Source organism: Cryptotermes secundus, unplaced genomic scaffold, assembly GCF_002891405.2.
Source record: "Cryptotermes secundus unplaced genomic scaffold, Csec_1.0 scaffold1849, whole genome shotgun sequence".
NCBI lineage: Eukaryota > Metazoa > Arthropoda > Insecta > Blattodea > Kalotermitidae > Cryptotermes > Cryptotermes secundus.
This window is the reverse complement of record NW_019742449.1, coordinates 205,822-225,736: the sequence shown is the minus strand read 5'-3', so window position 1 is coordinate 225,736 and position 19,915 is coordinate 205,822. Positions and strand designations below refer to the sequence as shown.

At 42.0% G+C, this 19,915-nt stretch overlaps 1 long non-coding RNA gene across 2 annotated transcripts in view; it reads left to right on the top strand.

The window, feature by feature from the left end:
* The window catches only part of LOC111873233, a 64,978-nt gene extending 53,224 nt beyond the window's left edge, over positions 1-11,754 (top strand). Inside the window, exons 3-5 of one of the 2 annotated variants that reach the window (XR_004513981.1) lie at positions 10,261-10,435; positions 11,233-11,606; positions 11,726-11,754. This is a non-coding gene — a long non-coding RNA (uncharacterized LOC111873233). Of the gene's footprint in view, positions 1-10,260; positions 10,436-11,232; positions 11,691-11,725 lie in introns of those variants that run through there. The other variant, XR_002844366.2, reaches the window with a different exon arrangement.
* The last annotated feature ends 8,161 nt before the right edge of the window (positions 11,755-19,915 follow it).

Genomic DNA, 19,915 nt, shown 5'->3' with positions numbered 1-19,915 from the left:
GGTGGGTGGACAATATTAAAATGGATATTAGAGAGATAGGATGGGATGGTATGGATTGGATAGATCTGGCTCAGGATAGGGACCAGTGGAGGGCTCTTGTGAACACGGCGATGAACCTTCGGGTTCCATAAAATGCTGGGAAATTCTTGAGTAGCTGCAGAATTGGCGGCTCCTCCAGAAGGGCTTAGCTCCATGAGTAAGTAAGTAAGTAAGTTAGAGGATGCTAACGACGTGTGTTTCAATACTTATTCAGTTATATTATCAATAAAAACATTAATTTTACCTTAACTATTTAAATTTAATATCTTAAATATTTCCATTTTATTCATTTTTCATGTTGAAAACTATTAGACACGTTACTACCTGGGCTCTTTCCCGGGAGTAAAGCGGTCTAAGCGTGAATCTGATCCCTCATCTGAAACAGAAATTAAAAATGTATCAACCTATACCTCGACTTCTCCATACGCTTTCATGTCATGATGGTTAATTAATTAAGTACAGGTGAACTTTTTTTAATCTTTAGTTCTGTATTCCTTTTCCCCCCCCTCCCTTGGGGCTACAGCCCCAATTTGGGCTTTGGTCTTCTACCTCCATGAAACACTCCGTTTCACTTCGGTTTACTGGATCTTAGACAATTGGTAAAACTCCTTGGGCGGGTGATCAGCTCGTCGCAAGGCCTCTACCTGTACACAAACACAGAAAAACACAAATACACATACAAACATTAAACCCTCTGCCTTTATTGGTATTCGAACCCACGATCGCGGCTTCCGTTCAAGTGATAACAGTACATGCCTCAGACCACTCGGCTACCGTGACCGGCACTGCAGTCTTTTAGTGTCTTTTAATCTACAGTCTATCCAAAAGACATACAATAATCCCACATATTCTGTACAACACACAAGAGCCCGAAATTCTAATTCGTATTCGACATTTATGTTATCATATAAAAAGAATTTAAAATTGTAAAATGCAACTTGTGTGTTAGTTTATTCGAATTTCAGTCTGTTCGTTTTAAGGTAACATTTTATTTAGAAATTCATCCAGATATAATCAACTCGAACAAGGCTTGCGGAAACACCCTCGGGCAGAAAATATTGCCCCAAGGCTGTTGCTCATCGAAACAGTTGAGCCAGTCAGTATGTTATTGTAACAGAACTGACTGCTCGGAGGCTGTTATTTCAGTTGACGAATATCACTTCCTCAGTGGTGCCACTCCCTACGAAACCTGCACGTAATTGCTGTCATACGCCCCCTACTAATATACAGCGAAGTAACGCGGCTGTTCCATATTTAAAATTCTAATTTCGGACATAAATTACACCGGATAAATGTTATGCAGCTCACATTGAGTTGAATTTCATATTCTCACACCAGTAGCCATAGAGACTTCTGTCTTCTGGGATATAGGCTAACACTGTGTAGTCGACGAATGTTTCGATGGAACATGCTTCCATTTTATTGGTCGAAGAATAAGCCAAACAAAAAACCAGCGTAAAGCAGGTAGCAAGAAGAGCTCTACCTTCATGCTGATTTCTTGTTTGGCTTGTGATTCGACCCTGAAATTGAGGTTACATGTTCCTCCAAAACGTCAGTTGACTTTCGACGGTCTGCACGGCGTTATATCACAGAAGAATTAATATTTAAATGCTGCAGTATGTTTAAAATAATATTTGTATCAATACAGAAGTGTCAGCACATGAATAAAACATTGCCACATGATGTCGGTACACATTTAAGAAATTAATGAAATATAATCATAAGAATTATCCTTTCAGGCCACAAATCATAGCCACATCACATTTACCACAGTTTCATATTGCAAGAGCTTCGAATGTGGGCATTTTAGTTGTCTTACACGTGATATTCATGGACTGACCGGGATCAACTTGTGTACATGGAAATTAAGTCTCCAATCTGCCTGTGTTTTTAAGCCTCAAGCAGACAGGACATTTTGAGACTGCATCTCCCTCAAATGCAGTTTTGATTTCCCGTTGGACTCAGTGGCTAGGTCTCCTGGTTTGCTTTCCATGCTACTGAACATGTTTTCACACAGCTGAACTTACTGTTGCATGCATTATGGCAGGCCCTAATGCTGAAAATAAATGTAGACCTACATGTATGTAATAAGTCATTAACAGGCCATTAATTTATTTAAATCGAGGTTAAATTATTATAAAAGGTTATCAACTCCGATCAGTGTGACTGATAAAATGTTTTTTTCTCTTTTTTTTTTAATCTTTCACCCCTGATATGTTTCGATCTTAAAAGCCATCTTCAGAAGGAAATATCAATACAGGCGGAAACTATTATTACAATATGATTGGTCAATATCAATACATACATTCAATATCATCACAATGTCATGAATACATAATGTGATCCTTTAACAACTGCAGCGACTTGCATGAATACATTAAAATATNCAAATTGCAGCCGCGGCGCGCACTTGATTGTACACACTGTATAATTAATTTATTTACAAATGTGTTTTAAGAAAACTTTATTAAATTTTTAGAACCAATTTGGTTCGTAGATACTATAGGGTTCTGACGATGTGTATAACACACAGAGATACTGGGTTTTCGGGCTTTGTCCATCGTCCGGGTTCTAAATAACTAAGAAAAACACAACGTTTCGGGAACTGGATCTGTTTCCGTCCTCAGGTGAGGGAAGACACCTACTCTGTTGGGTCCCTTAGAAAGAGCTAACCTCAATCACTGGACCAGTGAGGGAGGAGACACCTACTCTCTTGGATCCCTTAGAAAGAGCTGACCTCAATCACTGGACTAGTGAGGGAGGAGACACCTACTCTGTTGGGTCCCTTAGAAATAGCTAACCTCAATCACTGGACCAGTAAAGGGGGAGACACCTACTCTGTTGGGTCCCTTAGAAAGAGCTAACCTCAATCACTGGACCAGTGAGGGAGGAGACACCTACTCTGTTGGGTGCCTTAGAAAGAGCTAGCCTCAATCACTGGACCTAGGTCTAAGGGACCCAACAGAGTAGATGTCTTCCCTCACCTGAGGAAAGAAACAGATCCAGTTTCCGAAACGTTGTGTTTTTTCTTAGTTATTTAGAATGCGGACGATGGACAAAGTCCGAAAACCCAGTATCTCTGTGCAATTTGGTTCGTGCCCTTTATACTGTCCCTCTTCAAAGGAAGTTGAGTGTCTACCACGTCGTGGTTTCGTTGTTTGACGAATAGGACTTTTTAATGCCATCCTGTTGTTCGGGTTGTGCTTTTTTATACTGTTAAATTAATGTGGCTGGTAGAAGGCAAAGTTGTCCCTGGGCTTAATTAATTATACATCAGGCCATGAAATGGTAGAGGGGCGCGATTCTTGACCTCAGCACTAGATGGGGGTGTGTCGTCGTTTTCACTTCTCAGTCGCTTTACCCCCCGGGAAAGAGCCCCCGGTACCCATTGGATAGGAGGCTGGGTGGGCCCTAGAACCAGTCTATACATTATTAAGAAGGGAAACATCTTTCCGCTGTCAGGAACTGAACCTGACAGTCTGTCACTCTACCGACTGAGCTATTCCGGCTCCATCTGTTACTGATAGTGTGACAGACAAATATAGTTTGTTGACTGACGATTAACACCAAGCAACAAGCATTATGAAATTGTTTACATGTATTGTTGTAAGATTTTATCTGCATATTATCAGTGGCATTACAATCAACTGTCTTATGATTGTCAACATAGAGTGTCTACAATTACAAGAGTGTCTTCCCGCATCCTTGCAACGTCTCTGTAATCAGCCGCGCGATACAATACATACGATTTTAAAACGGTACTCTTATGTATGTGTTTTTTCCTTTTTTGTGGGCTTCCATTTAACGAAATTCAAGAAAAGCGAGATGCCTGTGGGAATTGGGTGTTCAGATTGCAACAAAGTAGCGTGCCTGTTGAAGTGGAAAACTGAAATATACTGCATGTCACATATCTGTACACAGTCGTTTAATGACAGCCAGCTTCTACTAATACTAATTTATACTAACAAATTATACTAAGTATTGGCACTTATGAACCAGTTTTATTTTCTTCTGCTAAGAGCTGCTAGACAATCTTCAGTAATGAAACGTGGTATAAAATTAGGGCATACACAGAATTCTTAACTTACTTGAAAATGGAAGCACTTCGCGAAAGAATTTCCACAAATTTCTCACGGGAGAATTCTTAAGCAGACTCTAAAACGTCATTTTTCTGACAGCGGTTAATTTTAGTACCAAAATTAATGTAATTATAAATTGTTATGATTCTTGTGGCTACAACTGAATTATTTTAAAACTTGTTTTTATTTATGGCATGTATTTGTACCTCCAGTCTAGAAAACCGAGATTAACGGCCGTGGGGAACCGTTGCGCTGATCACGTGACACCCTCTATCCGCAAAAGTTGGTACTAACTTCGCCGGCAAGGGGCGATCGCTCGGTTCGTATAGTTTGCTTGCAGACTACAGGCCATGGAGTATATTTGTACCTACCTGGAGTATGTACTTCGATGCAAGTCCCCTTACCATAAGATTGCTCGTTTCTGCTGCAAACTCAGTAACTTAGGCTTCCATACTGGGCGTATTTCACACAGAGAAGGTTATACAATTGCGCAGGCGTACCGTCACGGTTTTGTAACTTTTATAATATATATAAATGCTTCATAAAAACCTTTTGTTGCGAATATGTTTAGTCCGTGTGTTCAGCGTCAATTATGCGTTATTTATGATCATCATATCGAAATAAAATTCATTTCGATTCGTTCTGCTAAGTCAGAATATGAAAATGCGAAATTTAAAAACTATTCTTGGCCATAACAATGTTGGGAATATATTACGCTTATAGAAAATTTACATCTTTATCTTTATATTATGAGACGGGCTTCTCCTTGAAAAGAAGATTTTTTCAATAAATCTTAATTCTTATTTTATTCAACTCGAAAGCTCAAAAGCTTATATTATACAGTATATGGATTCAGTTGAATCTAGTCCACAACTTCATTCAATTTATCAACAATTTTAATATTATTTTACTTTCTTACTTCTGTGTTTCCTGACTTGCCCCTCCGCTTAAAATTATCAGGCCTAAGTTTTGCATGCATGGTATATGTCTTCCCCATGTCATATAAAATGTAAGCTTATCCCTGTAACAGGCCTTGAAGGCCCATACGGCTGTGAGATGTCGAGATTTCCACATTTTTCTAGACAGTCGGCTCACAGATGGCGGTAAGGTTGTCAGCCCTACGCGCCGGCTGTCCTTTAGCCCCCAGGAATATTCCTGGTACCCATTTCTGTTAGAGGCTGAGTCGACTCGAGGGCTAAAATGGGGCTGGAAGGATTAGGTCAGCTGAAAAAAAATGCAATGACGTCATCGGAAATCGAATCCGCGACCTTCTGGCTTGTAGCATAGTGATTCAATCAACTACGCTACCTTCCCATGTCATATTTTTTGCTTATTCCTAATAACATTAACCATTATATACTGTTTTATGATTTGTATTAGTCCGTCTCCCCTAATTCCAAGATCAGGCCGCGCCATGGCTCCAGCGGTTAGTCGCTGGCTTCCCACCGCGGCGGCCCGGGTTCGATCCCGGGTCTGGTCAAAGTGGCGCTAGGACGGGTTTTCTCCGAGTATTTCGGTTTCCCCTGCCAATCTTCATTCCACCAAATTCTCCATCATCATAATCACCCGCGGCAGGTACAATAGGCCAATCAGTGGCCGCCGTGCCGAATGGACCCAGTTGGACTCCACCCCCCACTAAGCGAATTAAAAAAACTCCGAGATCAAGTTTATATATACCTTAATTTGCTTCACAATATCTTACACCTAGTGGCATTTTAGCTTCAATTCCGCCAACAACGGAATTTAGTGCTAAGTAAAGTGCCCCCACTCTACACAAAGACCTGCTGTGTTTCACCTATTACACAGCAACAGAAATCATCTTTTGTCGTTCCACGAATTTGTGACGAAGACTGTTGAAATCAATGACGCCTACAATTTCCCCTCGATATTTAACAAACACTTTAGTAGTGATGAATTTTGTTGTGCAGCGCCGCGGCCGGTTTGAGACCAATGTAGCCGAGCGCTGTCCAAACATCAGACGCCTCCAAGGTAAACAAGAGAATGAGGGAGCATGAGAATTATGGGCCCGTTAATTTGCCGACGCGTGACGTCCTATAAAATGCAAGTTGTCAGAACAGCTCTGTCTGCCTCTCCGAGATACTCACCTCCCATCGCGTCTAATGGTTTTAACAAAATAATTTATTTGTCCATAACTTACTTCGTGTTTCCTCTTTCTAACACCAGAATGACAGTTACATTCGCGCGCACTGAAACAGAACTGATAAGGAAAGCGGTTCTGGCTTCTTTAACATCGCCGTTGAAACGTGTCCATCTTCCATTGTCCTTTAGATTCCTTGGCTTCATGCATAACACATGGCACATGGCAGTGAGTTAACAGGGGACCCAAAAGATGGCGTGGTGGTGAACATACAGGATTACACATGGAGTTGAGCCCTTCTTGAGGTGCCGCCAATTCTGCAGCTACTCAAGAATTTCCCAATATTTTATGGAACCCGAAGGTTCATTACCGTGTTCACAAGAGCCCACCACCGGTCCCTATCCTGAGCCAGATCAATCCAATCCATACCATCCCATCCTATCTCTCTAAGGTCCATTTTAATATTGTTCGGACACCTACGCCTTGGTCTTCCCAGTGGTCTCTTTCCTTCTGGTTTTCCCACCAATATCCTATATACACTCCTCTTGAACATGTAGGATAATTTATGTAATTCTATTTGAGAAAATATTGTGGCATTTAGATCCGTTGCTAGGCAACGACAAGTGAAATAACTAGAAAGCGGCCGTTACTAGGAAAATGCCTGTAAACTGCAAGCGTAGCCGTGTTTTCTGTGCGGTCCGTGCCGAGATATAAAATAGAGTCAGTCAGTGGAGAGCCACCCCGTGTGGAGGCGGGGTCGAATACCTCCACCGTGACCCTGCGAGTCATAGGAGGCGACGAAAAGGGAAGTCTCAATTCTGAGACAGTAAAATATGGTCGCAAGTCCCAAGGGACTCTGACCCGAGTAAGACTGCGCTGGCAAGGACCAGCAGCATATAATAAAGACAGACCCATCCTCTCGTCAGAGAAGGCGCACCACAGATACAAGACCGTAACTGTCAAACGGTAATAATTAATATGACTTACTGACTGACTGACCGTCAGTCGCAATGTGACTTTGACTTTGACTTTTACAGTGGAGTGGTTTTGGTTGGTAAGTGAATGAGTTAGTAAAGAGAGTTAGTTGGTTAAATGAGTGAATAAGTTTAAGAGGACTTCTGCGCTACAATCGTTGTGAGCTGTTGCTGTTAGAATCTGTTAGGCCGAGGACTGTTCGGAAACCCAGAGGAAGTGGAACGTCCAACGTCGAAAGCCGCTACCAGGCAACGAGTGGTGAAGGCACAGCAGACTGAGAAGACTTAAGTGTGTTTTCGTTAACTGCAAAGTGTGCGAATTAGTGAAACAGTTACAGTTTCTTGTAGTCCAGTAAACCAGATTACCAATCCAAAGCCCTTCTGTAGTCACAGTAACACACGTGACAGTATTATTACTATAAAGACAGACTTGTCCTTGCAATTAATTATCAGATCTGTTGTAGTGCAGTTAAGTACGGTTCGTCGCATTCTTAACCTCCCGAATACAAGTTTACAGCGTTACCAATTCTGCTGTCTTCTCGGTTAAAGTTCTTCAAGTACGTTAAGATGTAGGACAATTTGAATTCAAAATGTTCTTTGACGTAATTTGTATTCAGCGAAATCGCCCTGCAACTAAAAATAACGTGCCGATATATTATAATATCTGTGCTGTTTGTCAGCTTTGTAACAACGGACTGGAACCTGGAACGAGTTAACTTCAATGCACAATGTGTTATGTAAACGCGCAAAGAACGCATTTTCAGAAACACGCATATGAACGCTTAGTATGTTATACTCCACTAGATGACACATTCGACTTTTGTTAAAAGGAACACAATTCCACTCATAGTTGCCCGAAGACACTCGTCTCCAATTCCTATTAAACGAATCGTGATGGGCAGCCTCATAAATAGAAATTCATAGCCGCACAATGCTTGTCGTACTCACGGTAGTGAGAATAGTCACAAATGCGATGATAACAATAATGGCTCCCTCCCCAATTCGTACACAAAGCCCTGTGATAATATTTACCTTAACTTTATTGTGCTGTGGACGTGTGAAGTGCGTTGGATACAGTCACATGGCAGGCTTTTCCCCCCCTCCCTTCTCCAAGCTAGTAGTCCTTTGTGTCCATTATTTCGGCTCAGAGAATTCGATTGGACGACGCTTCGTTCTATATAAACGCCATTGCTCTCATAATTGACCCAACATGGCTGCCACAGCTTGTCCACCAATCAAAACATCAAGAAGCTGAGTAGCAATTGTAAGAATTTAAAACGACAGATGTAGGCTCTATTCCAAGTTACGAGTCTCATGAATTAGACATTCCTTTCTGCTTCTGGCTCGTCAGACAGAGACAGATGCGTGTACTTTGTGTTGAAATGGAACGAGAAGAAAAGGAGGAATGGATTAAAACGCCATGACAGCAACCTGAATTGACTCTTAGTAGAATAATGTCTTAAGCATCTGATTCTGGTTTTTTGCAGAGTAATTAACAGAATAAGTCATCCATCTGACTGAATGATAGATCAAATATAATATGTGATTGATTGGTTCTTATGTTACCTGACGTACCTCGGATTTCTATTTGATCTCAGTAGAAGACGAAGCTTGAAATGGAATTATTATAAACGATGAGTGAGTGACTTGTATTTAACGAATTATTGGTTGTTTATTTGGTTGATGGTTGATTTTTTCGAAGGTCATCTAACATCTGTAATAACTCCTGAACTTATGCAGCATACAAAGTTAAATTATAGAAAGACTAGATACCCGGAAAATTATTGATTTAATCGTATGATTCCTCGTGTATCTCCATTATCGGTAGGATTGTGTAGGCTACAAACCTGAATGACACAATGATTGCATCTGATTAACCCTTGAAAGCACATTGATTACTATATGTGCCACTGTTCTAGGATTCTGACATTCAAGCTCTGAGAACTACGATTTTTCAAGACGTAAAGGTAAAGCTATCCTTGTAACAGGCCATTGAGGCCCATAGGGTTGTGAGACGTCGAGGCTCCCACATTTTCTAGACAATCGGCTCACAGAAGACGGTAAGGTTGTCAGCCGTATGCGCAGGCCGCCCTTTATCCCCCAAGAATATTCCTGGTACTCATTTCTGTTAGAGGCCTGATTTGACCCCAGGGCCATAGTGCGGCTGGAAGGATTAGGCAAATTAAAAAAATCCACCACATCGGGACTCGAATCCGCGACCTTCCGGCTTGTAACATAGTTCCTCAACCAACTACGCTACCGAGTGCCCGAGTGTACGTGTTTCTTATGCTTCCCATGAAAAACCGTGACTGTTTCCCTAAGTTGCATTCGTGATTATGTGGTGTGTATTCTGTAAAAGAAGGAACTGAATTTTTTGAATATTTAAACTTGTATAATGCTCCAAGTGGTTAATTTAATATAGCTGTAATTGGCTTATCTGTTATTTTTATTTTTCCCTTTATGGTTTGTTTAACGACGCTTGTATTGTAGGATAGTGTCGAAAGGCAGGAGAATTAATGATCCGTGTATTAGGAAAGATGCAGTTAAAAACGTCATGGCCTATTTTAAATCACTATCCCCGTATTCGCCTGGAAGGACCGAGAAAACCCACGAAAAACCCAAGTCAATCTAATCGGCATCCATGTTGAGTCTCGATCAAGGCACCTGCCTTGTTTACATCAGTTACCTTACTGCTCGAGCCAGTTTGCTCAGTGATTTGTGTGTCAGTCACTTGCTGACCTGCGTAGTGCTGACAGCCGAGCGATAACAGCGCAGTCGGCATAGCGACTGGTTACTGGCTGGACGACCGTGGTGTCGCAGTTCGAGTCCCGGGAGAGACAAAAATTTTCTCTTTTCCACGTCGTCCAGACCGGATCTGGAACCCACGCAGCCTCATATACAATGGGTACCGGGTTAAAGTGGGCGGAGCATGAAGCTGACACCTAACCTCCAACTAATACCGAGGTCAAGAATGCGTGAACCTATACGTCCCCTCCCCCATACGTCCACATGACGTAGTGCTTAATTAGATACAGTGACAACTTTACCTTTTTGCTTTTATGGTTTCTAGCACCGTCGGCAGACCCGAAGAGAACAGAAGTCAGCAGTGGGATAGACAGCCTCACATTTGCCGGCTCGGCGTGGTCCTGGTGTCCCAACAGTGTGTATTAATTTGAGAGATGAGGTAGTGGTAAGCCTGCTGCAGGTTGGGGAATCTAGCCTCACAGTTCCATTGTTTGCCGTAGGTAAGGATGGTTTGCATGCTCTGCCACCATTTCCCCTCCTCCTTAAACATCTGAAGTTAAAATATTTACTTCTAGCAGTGCTTAGGCTGAAAATGGAGGTTTGGTAATGAAATTAACTAAGAAGTTAGCATGGAAAGCTTCACCTTCCACTTTTACATGAAATAAGAAAAATAATGCAGTTGCAAGCTGCTTGAAACCAAACTCTTTTCTTTTTCAAAGAAAAAATAAAAGATACGTTTTGATATTCCTAGTGGTCTCCTTCCTTCCGGCTTTCGTGCCAATGTCCTATATGCATTCCCCCTCTCCCCATTCGTGCTACATGCCCTACCTATCCCATCCTCCTTGACTTGACCATTCTAATTATACTTGGAGATGAGTACAAGTTATGAAGTGTCTTATTATGCAATTTTCTCCAACCTCCCGTCACTTCATCTCTCTTCGGACCAAATATTCTCCTAAACACCCTGTTCTCAAACACCCCCAGTCTTTGTTCCTCCCTTAATGTCAGAGAACACCAAGTTTCACAATCATACAGAACCACAGGCAAAATTATAGTTTTATATGTTCTAATTTTTTATGTTTTTAGACACCAGACGAGAAGACAAAAGGTTCTGGACTGAATGGTAGCAAGCATTACCCGAGTTCATTCTCCCCTTAATTTTCTCCTGAATCAGGTTTTCATTTGTTATCGTCGTCCCCAAATAGCTAAATCACACACACACACACACACACTTCGGAAAATATTTCGTTAACATACGTATGAATCTAACATAATCATTGCACTGTAATTTTTTCAGCACTCTGGCTCTGTTCGTGCCACGCCTCCTGCTTCACGCTAATTCCTGTATTGGACGTATCGGTGTTTGGCACTTGCTGACACTGCATGCCCGGTTCCCTGTGACTCTTCGCCCCGCTGTTTGGACTGCAAACAGGATTTGCCAGCCCACGTTGTTTTCTCTGCACACAGCAGCTGGACCCTGTCGGATTAGTGCGTTCGAATCCCTTGGTGGGTCGTCCGGCAAATGAAGATGACCGCCAGGCTAGAGTGGTACATCTCCAGCCACAGAACATGGCAGTAGCGCTTTATGGCAACACGAAGAACTTGACAGAGAAGAAACAGTACAGATTCGGCCGCTAAAGTCGTTCCAGGATTATTTACGTTGATTTCAAAGTAAGAATAAAATGTAAACAAGTGAAGTTGTCCCTGTGCTTAATTAATTAAGCACTACGCCATGAAGGCGTATGGGGGAGTGGATGTGTAGATGCACATTTTCTTGACATCAACACTAGTTGCAGGTGAGTGGTCAGCTTCACGTCCCTACCACCTTACTCCCGGGAAAGAGCCCATGGTACCCATTGGATAGGAGGTTGGATGGGCTCCAAAGCCGGTCTAGACGAAGTGGAGAAGAGGAAATTCTTGACCATACCGGGACTCAAACTCCGACCCCTGAGTCATCCAGCCAGTCACTGTACCGACTAAGCAATCCCGGCTCCTACAAAATAAGGTTGACACTTAAAAATGTTTTAGAGTCATATTTTGTATGTCATATTTATTGTTTGGTTATGTCATGATGCCCGAAAGACTGAAACTTATTGTAGACTTTTAACGTATTTCTATGAATAAACCCTGTCGACCGAATCAAAAAATAAATTAGAAAGTGACAAGTATTTGTAATTGTGTTTCCTTGTAATCGGCCTTGCAGTGTGGTAGGGGAACAAGGGTATTCAGAATACAAAGCGAGGGGGTCCGAAATTGGGGTTACGAGAACACTTTTAATATACCGAACCGATTGGCCTACAGGTAATGCTCTAGAATTGCATGCGGGAGGCGGTGAGTTCAAATATCAGCCAGAACACCACATCTTCTGATGTTTCGGCCGCTTTCTCTAGGTCCCTCCAGAAAAATTCTGGTATATCTCGATTTTGCCAAGGTCACTCCCTTCCAGATCCTTTCCAATTCATCAGTCATCCCACCATCCTACTCTATAGTCTACATAATCAACTATCTATGGCTCTATAGCCCTTTATATTACCTTGGCTGTCCCTTCAGTTTCTTAATCCTATACACAGACGGTAGGACTCCTTGGACGAGGGATAAGTCCTTCTTAAGTCCGCTACCTACACACAGGACAACACAAACACAAAATAGACACACGCAGACATCCATGTCTCCAGTGGGATTCGAACCCATGATCCCAACTCGAATGATATTTCTAACCGCGACAGTGTGAGCATCAGCTTGATAGCCTCCACACACTTGCCTGCTAGGAGAGTGCGAGGTACATTCATAGCCTCCACACACTTGCCTGCTAGGAGAGTGCGAGGTACATTCATAGCCTCCACACACTTTCCTGCTAGGAGAGTGCGAGGTACATTCATAGCCTCCACACTTGCCTGCTAGGAGAGTGCGAAGTACTTTCATAGCCTCCACACACTTGCCTGCTAGGAGAGTGCGAGGTACATTCTGCTTGCCGGCGGCTCATGGAAACAAAAACATTAACAAATGTACAATCGATCACTCTTCTGATGTACAGAAGAGCAAGCGCCATACATTTCCAATCAGAAACTGGCTCGATGCTGCGACAATTCGCCCCTACAACACATCGCCCGCGGGGAGAAACGCTCACTTAATTGCATCCCCATTCCGCCCATGTTCGTAAACATGGGCGGAGGAGAAAGAGGAGGGACTGTTGAAAAAAAAAACAACAATCGCATCTGATGTCTGTACCGAGCAGTTATTTATATTACCTATAGGCATTTTAATGAAGCCAGTCAGTAGTTGTTCCTCGATAAATTATTATATTGCTTCTATCTACGTGATTTTTTTGTAGCTTCATGTGAAGCAAGTAAAGTGTTCTGTATATAAGTAATGCATATTCGGTGGTGTGGCATGTACGTTATTCTGTGCTTGTCTATCGTGCAGGGGCGTTGTTTTGTAAATTTAATAATTCCGTTCTGCTGCTCAAGAAATAAAGGTCTCAGTAGTTCTCTGTTCTGAAACATAACGCATGTAGTCCATTTAAACTCGACAGATATTGAAGTTTGATCGGCTAATTAGCTTTATACCTGAGAAACAATGATAAATGTCATTATTATGATATATCTCTAGCAATATTTTTTTACACTGTCGTTTTCACGGTTCAAAACGCAAATCTCCGTTTTCCTGTTGTTGAAGAATCGTTTAGACAGTGTTTATTGTCATTTAATAAATGTGTCACTTTTCGTGGTATTCGTGTACCTTGTAGGCATTGCCTATGCATGCATTTTCGCTTATGTTTCACTGCTCAGTCATGAATTATTGATATGTTTCAATTAAGGTGTTGTGTCCATGACATGGCCTGCGGTTTACGCTCTTCCATGTACCGGTCACTCTAATATCATAAATTTGCATATTGAAACAAGTATCCCCCCCCCCCGAACCGAGCAGGTTGTTAATGGAAACGCTCTAGACCCGCGTACGAGTGACATGAATCGCATTTTTCATGTTTCTTGTGGTTTTGTCTTTCTGAATAACGCGATTTATTTTCTATCGTTCCAAATCTCGCAATTCATAATCGTCTCATTCGACTTTGACCGCCTCTGTGGTCTAGTGGTTAGAGTTCCAGAGCCCCCGGGTTCGATTCCCTGCGCTACCAGATTTTCTGAGAAATAGTGGTTCTGGAACGGGGTCCACTCTGTCTCGTCAGGATAAATGAGGAGCTCCTTCAAGGAAGTAACTGCTCTGGTCTGGAAAACAGAGATTAACGGCCGTGGGAATCCGTTGCGCTGGCCACGTGACACCCTCTATCCGCTAAAGTTAGCACTAACTTCGCCGACAAGCGACGGTCGCTCGGTCGGTATAGTTCGCTTACGGACTAAAGCCACCAAGTTTTTGTTTTCATTCGACCTTCCTACAGCAAAAAACTGTGCTTGAAACAGAGTCATTAAATAACCTATAAATCGGTTTAATATGATACCAAGGGAGTAAGTCTTGCGAAGGTAATTTGAGATAATTATAGATGAGAAATAAATACAATTCATGGACTTTTTCTGTGAAAATTAGCTTGAATAATAATTACGAATTATTTACAGAAATTAATAACGAGCTCCCATAACACCTACTTTTCTTCCTAAACTCATGAATGTACCAATATCTGCAAATTATGTAACCTAATGACCCAGTTATGTGCAGAATTTCCACTGGTGCAGTTTTTCCTTATGTTACATCTGTCTGATATCACTTCAAAGCTTTGCACAAATAACATGTTCTTCACTCTGAAATGTTATGATTTGTTTTCATACAGAATTTCACTTTCCTAGCTACATTGGATCGTTTCCACGAAACAGAAAGCTAATTGTAGATTTCTCACGGCCCAAGCATTCTTGCTTTATATTCCCTACAGTGTTGTCTTATCAAAAGTTACATGTTCGTCGAAATTGTAGTCCCTATTGACCTAGTAGCTACAGGAATTTCACGTAGGATATTAAGTGGCGCTAATGACGTATGTATTTTCAATTTCTCACAGACAACATAATGGTAAAACTATTTCACGATATGAAATTAGAACGTACAGATACGAAGCGGCTACAAATAGTGTGATATTTCAGCTAAATTTACGAAATATACAACTTATTTACTTGACCTTCACAACACAACAATAAAAGAACTTCGAGGACAATACCCAGATATAGTTCTGCAGGATGCATGAAATGAAAATTTACGAAAGTTCTTCAACTTTCCCACTCCTGTCATAGTATATTTCTTTGAAATAAATTGAACGTCTTCATCCCAATGATCTGTTTTTATTTTACCTTTCGGCCGATACATTCAGATAACATTCACACAATGTGAAATTGAAATCTGAAATGAATATTGATATAGGCTTGCTGTAGGACCTGTTTGTATTCAGTCACGTCGACATGCATTATTTTTTCAATAAATCGTAGTTAAATTATCAAAATAATTGATAATTTTAATACGTAACTGTGTACGGCCCGTTTTCTGAAACGAAGAAAGTCCAAATGATTTTGTGTGGCTGTATTCAATCTACAGATACAAATGTATCCTTGCACAGCCGTCCACATTATTTCAAGTGAGAAATTAGTTGTCACTGAATTTTGTTAAATGTTAGCCATATCAAAAATTACTTCGGAATGAAATAATTACTCTTTATTATAGGATGTTATGTTGTATAATAATTAATATAACAATAAGTAGTTTTTTTTTATAAAATCGGTACGCTTCATTTTGAGTTTCCCGTAAAGCAGAATTTGTATTAACTAATACAAATCAAATTAACGCTGAAGAGTTCTATCTTCCGGAATATAACGCCGTGTAGCCTGGTGAAAGTCGGCCTAATTTTCGGGGCAGCATGTTGCCTCCACAAGAAACCAGCATGAGGCAGGCAGTATTGGCCTATTCTTCAGCCCTGAAGATGGGGGCGAAGTGTTCCTCCTGCACGTCTCTGTGTTCCAAAAATTTATAACTCTTAATTACCATCACAGTGAGAACCTCAAATCTTACAAAATGAAGTTTCCTCAACTTGCAGTCACCTATTGAAATTGAAGTACACGTTCTGCTTTTGTGACACGTTGTAAAATACCTTTCAGAACATTTTGTGCTAACCATAGCTCAGGCTACAGCCATAGCCTGCTTTTCGTCTCTATTCCCCTCATTATTATGCAATGTGCCGGTCACGGTAGCCGAGCGGTCCAAGGCATGCACTGTCTTCGCCCGCTCGGAAGCCGGGATCGTGGGTTCGAATCCCACTCAGGGCATGGATGTTTGTGTGCGTTTTTCTGTGTTTGTGTACAGGTAGAGGCCTTGCGACGAGCTGATCACTCGCCCAAGGAGTCCTACCGAATGTGTAAGCTCTAGAAAATCCGAAGTGAACGGAAGTTCATGGAGGTAGGCCTTGGCCCAATGGGGCTGCAGTGCCGAGGAAAAAAATTATGCAATGTACAGTCCTGTCTGGATGTGCTTTATATCAACGTAAGCTTTCATTTTCAAATTTAATCCTGGACATAGTTAATCTGAAGAAGGGATGTGGAGTGGTGGTATATTACAGGAAGCTGTTGAAATGTTAATTATTAATTAGTGTTGGGATGCAGCAGGCGCGAGCTGGAAAATCCGCACGAGTGAGGACCGCCATGTCTGTATGCTAATTACCACCCCGGGCTCGTCCTGCCCTGGGAACACGGTGACTGGGTACAGAGGTGTTGGCACCACTTGCAGTGCAATCCCTCTGTGTGATCCCTGTTTCCTCTTAAATTACGTCTATTGTAGTCCGATTTTTTAATAATATACCTAATTTGCTGGCTGTACTGCAATTAGACTGTAGTAGATAAGCCTTACCACACTTTGTGAACTGTTGTCGCATGTGCGGATCGAGCAGGCTGGCTCAAGCAATGACACTTCGAAACTCGTTTGATAATTGGTTATCCTCTCTGATGCTTTGAGAATTTTTCCTCACTCCCTTCGGGAAAACGAGGAGATAATGCCTCAGTTTGGGTGAGGACTCATGCCGTCTGCAGCCTTTCCAGTTCATCATGCATCATTCGACACTACGTAATCTGAGCTATTGGATAACATCTTTGGGAAACCCACAAATGAGCTTAAACAGATATATCTCTGCATTTCGCCAAGCGTCACGATTCGAAGGTTTGTGGAGGCCGCACACCAACTGCGTCAAAACAAGCATCAAGACATGAAACAAATGACGCAGTCTTTGCTTCATTCGTCATTCGTCAGCAACATGACTCAGACCGGTGTGCGGCGGTTTTCATAATCTCATTCGTTTCAACTGTGCTCATTTCTTTGCGTCATGCCGCAGACATTGTGTCTTGACTGTTACATGTCTTGACGCATGCCGGTGTGCGGCCTACCTAACACTCCCGATTCCCGCACGTAGACTTACTAATTAAATTTTAATGAAGAAATGACCTGGAGCTTGGCTCTCTTCACTATGTTTTACCAAGTCATTATAGGCAAATTATAGCACAAGCAGTAAAATGAAACACTATCATATTCTACAGAATTATTCTAAGTTAATCTTTCATTGCCATTATCCCATTCGATGCCGTATAATCAGACTCATCATTACATAAATTATAAATCTAAACAGATTAGCCTTTCCATACTAATGTTGCTTATTCTAGAGAAGCACGACACCTTCAGTCTTGTTCTGATGTTAACAATTTCTTGCGTAACACGTCATTCAGTAACGTACCTTGAATCTTCCACTCTTCCGTGTGAATGGGGGGTGAAACTTACGAATAGAAGGCAAGAAATATAAAGAGACCTTAAAATGAGGACCACCATTGACTAATTTTGGGCTGCTACAAACCTTTCCCGAAAACGTCCTTGAGAGTGTATGATCATCAGGTAGTGACGCAGATCTATACATGATCATTAGAAAGTCATTAAATTATATTTTCAACATACGATATAACAAAAGTGCCCATACTGGAGGTCTCATTGAAAGCACAGTACTTCTCTTTTGTAAGGCTGCTTACTCAGGATATGACGTATCCTCACGCATGTTTTTAGCTGACAATACACGTACATTTAGCATGACTCACTAACCTCATGTCTCTGAAGACTGTGCCGGAGAAGTTTATGATTATGGTTACTATCTAATCAGAAGAGAAGACTGAAGGCCAAGAAGAAGCTGCAGTGAGGGCCCCTGGTCCTCCTGGTTGCGAGTTGGGCGCCGTGAATTTCTAACTCCGCACATAAACACTCTGCTATAGCTACGGTACTGCAACGGGTTGGATGAATCAACTCAGACAAGTGTATGGTATTATCTGTGACACTGAGACACACTTAAAGTATACAAAATCGGTCCTAATAAATAAACATTACACAGTATCTCAAAGAACTTAATAAATGTTGCACCAATTATAGAAGAAAAAGCTCCGTGACTTTAGTCCGCAAGCTAACTATACCGACCGAGCGACCGCCGCTTGTCGGCGAAGTTAGTGCCAACTTCTGCGGATAGAGGGTGTCGCATGGTCAGCGCAACGAATCCCCATGGCCGTTAATTTCGGTTTTCTAGACCGGAGCCTCTATTTCCTTGAAATAGCTCCACAATCATCATCACGAGGCTGAGTGGACACCGTTCTAGACCCACTACTTATCAGAAAATCTGGTAGCGCCGGGAATCGGACCCGGACCTCTGGATCTGTAGCCAAGAACTCTGACCACTAGACCACAGAGGCGGTTCACCAATTATAGAAATAAAAAATAATTCAAAAGGCTCGAAACTTTAGATTTGCCTCCGCTGGACTCTCGGAAAATTGGGCTCGCTTCCCGAAGGAGGGAAGGATTTTCTCTTCACCGCTAAATCAAAAATTCAGACTGGCCTGGGGCCCACCCATCTTGTATCACTTTGGGTACCAGCAGTCTTTCCTGGATGTCAAGACGCCAGAGCGTAATGCTGGCCACCAATCTCCATCTAGTGCCGAGGTTAGAGTGCTTAAAGCTATACCTTCTCTCTCACTCTCTCTCAAGAGATGAGACTGAGTTCACTTGGTACTGCAGCCACTGTTTGGCCTATTGTACCAGCCCCAGAAGATAGATAATGATGATTGTGGAGAAATCGGTTGAATGGGAATTGGCAGGGGAACCCGAAGTACTCGGAGAAAACCTGCCCCACTGCCACTTTGTCCACCACAAATCCCACATGACCTGACCCGAGCCCGAACCCGGCTCCCCGCGGAAAGCTATACCTTTACCCCGCCTTACGTCTTCATGACGTGATGCTGAATTAAACACATGAGACAACTATACGTTTTCCTCATGTTATAGGCCTAAGACACATACCCATATAGCTAACTCCATAGACCTGAGTTCTCCTTGAAAAGCCAATAGTTGCTTAGCCATTCAAGAAATTCGCTTCATTTTATGCAAACCGAAGATCCGTTAACGTGTTAACAAGAAACCGCCACTGGTCCCTATCCTGAGCTAGATGAATCCGGTTTACATTCTCCCATACTGTTTCTTTAACATCCATTTTAAAGTTATCCGCACATCTACGTCTGGCTTCTCCTTCCAAATGAATAATTAGTTGCTGTAATATTTACAGCAAAAACTTATGGAGACTTCAAGACTTGAGTTGCCGACAAAGAAGTTGCTTCCTGGGTTTTAGGGGAACGTTGGAGCGGCGTCTTCAGCAAAGGAAATATGCTGTAAGTCACAGAGAACAGGGATTAGAACAGTTGTCCGCATTGGGGCGAACCAGAGGAAACAAGGAAACACTGCAGGGTTAATCCCCGAGATCCAAACCCATAACTTACTTCATGACAACTGCTCCGTAAATTCACTATTACAAAACCCGAAGATTCATCACCATGATCACAAAAGCATGAGACTGGACCCTATCTAGGGCCACCTAATTCTCAGCTGGTCATGCAACTGTACAATTAGGCCTCTGTACATTCCATCTGTGGTCTGTAATAGTCACGATTGTGCAGTTACTATTCTAAGTACTGCTTTCTTAA